The following is a 2,218-nucleotide window of genomic DNA, read 5'->3' as shown; positions in this document are numbered from 1 at the left end:
CAGTGGAGAGCAGTAGCTGAGCAGCCCTCTCCCCAGCACTGCCATGTTCAGCAGTGCCCCCCAGCCCCCTTGCATTCGGTGGTCCACACTCCCACTGCAGCCATGTTTGCTGTACTTAGGCCAGTACTAGGTTGCTTTTCTTTCCCCTCTCTCTTTTCTCTTTTTCTATTTTCTTCTTAGGTGTCCCCTCTCCTCCACCCATTTGGTCCCCAGTCTTTTCTTTTCTTTTCTTCCCCAGTAGTCAGTAGCCAGCAATACCCTCCACACCAGCTACGCACCTGCTCTAGCCCACTGTACCAGTGACAGATGGCAGCAAACATCCACCCAAACAATCCTCAGCTGCTCTATACAAGCAGAAGTCAGAGACTCTCAACAACACTCATCCACTACAAATTCCACCTGGAGAAGGTGGTGAATGCCTCAGTCCTGTCAAATTAGTGACTAGAGTAGCATGTCTACCCTGTGTCACATATATATTTAAAAATAAAAAGTAGGGTAAGGCAATAAATACAATAACACCACAATGTCTTGCAGACTACGGACAACTTCAAATCACACACACACACACACACACACACACACACACAGGATAAGAAGGCCATGTACGTGACCAGAATACAGGACCAGAAAATCTTCCTGAGGAAGAAATGGTATTGGAACTATCTGGTAAGGAAGTTAAAAGAATTATATTTAGGTATTTACAATGGATTGAGAGAACAACCAAGGAAAACACAGAAAAAAAAAAACTGTAGAATAACTCAGGAAAACAATACAAGAATAAATTGAAAAAGTAAATGCAAATTAGAAACCATACAAAAACATCAAATACTAATCCAGATTAATACTGAAATCTCAAAAATATTTGACACATTGAAAGGAAAAAAGTAAAATTGAATCAATGGAAGACAGAATTAGAGAAATGGAAGACAGATACTTTAACAATACTTTGTTAGAAGAAGAATCAGAAAAAAAAAAAGAAGAAGAAGAAAGCCTGATAAGTATGTGGCACATCATCAATAACAATAACTTATATGTGAACAGAATCCCAGAACAAGAAGAGACAAAAAAAAAAAAAAAGGCACTGACAAATCTTTCAAAGATTTCTTGGAAGAAAACTTCCCTAGTAGCATGAAAGATGAGAAGATATGCAGTCAAAAAGGTTGATGATCCCCAAATAGGACAGGCCCCAAAAGAAAATTGCCAAGACATATCATTATCAAACTTTCCAGAAATAGAGACAAAGGAAAAATCCTGAAAGCAGGTCAGGAAAAAGTAAAACTTATCAAGAAGAAGAAATAAGACTAACCTCAGCAGAAACCATGCAGGCAAGAAGGCAATGAGATGATAGATATAAAATTCTGAAAGAAAAAAAATGCCAACAAAGACTTACATATCCAGGAAAAATCATCCCTCAAATATGATGGTGAAATTGCAACTTTTCTAGATGACAGGAATTAAGGAAACTTCTGAAACTAGACCACACTTACTAGAAATGCTAAATGGAGTCTTACAGATCTAGAGCCCAGAACAGCAGAGAGCAACTGAGATTAAGGCACAAGACGTTACGTGGAAATCAACCTAGATATGTTGTTGTTATTGTTGTTGTTGTTAGGTGCCATCAAGTAGGCTCCAACTCATAGAGACCCTATGTACAAGAGAATGAAACACTGCCTAGTCACGCACCAGCCTCATAATAGCTGTTTGCTGGCTCCCATCATCACAGGGACTGGGTCAATCCTTGTTTAGAGTCTTCCTCTTTTTTGCTGACTCTCTACTTTGCCAAGCATGATATCATTCTCCAGGGAATAGTCCCTTCTGACAACATGATCAAAGTAGGTGAGACAAACTCTGGGATTCTTACTTCTAAAGAGCATTTCGGCTGTACTTCTTCCAGAACAGATTTGTTCATTCTTTTAGCAGTCCATTATATCTTCAACATTCTTTGCCAACACCACAATTCAAAGGCATCAACTCTTCTTTGATCTTCCTTCTTCATTGTCCATCTTTCATATAGTCCAGCCTCTCACATTATTTGCTCAGCATACAAACTGAATAAGTATGGTGATAGGATACAACGCTGATGCACATACCCTCCTGATTTTAAACCGTTTGGTATCCCCTCGTTCTGTTCAAACAACAGCCTTTTGGTTTATGTACAGGTTCCTCATGAACACGATTAAGTGTTCTGGAATTCCCATTCTTCTCAATGTTCTCAATA

The sequence above is a fragment of the Orycteropus afer genome, unplaced genomic scaffold (assembly GCF_000298275.1).
Source record: "Orycteropus afer afer isolate SDZICR_OR568_19922 unplaced genomic scaffold, OryAfe1.0 scaffold00622, whole genome shotgun sequence".
Lineage (NCBI taxonomy): Eukaryota > Metazoa > Chordata > Mammalia > Tubulidentata > Orycteropodidae > Orycteropus > Orycteropus afer.
This window is presented reverse-complemented; position numbering follows the sequence as displayed.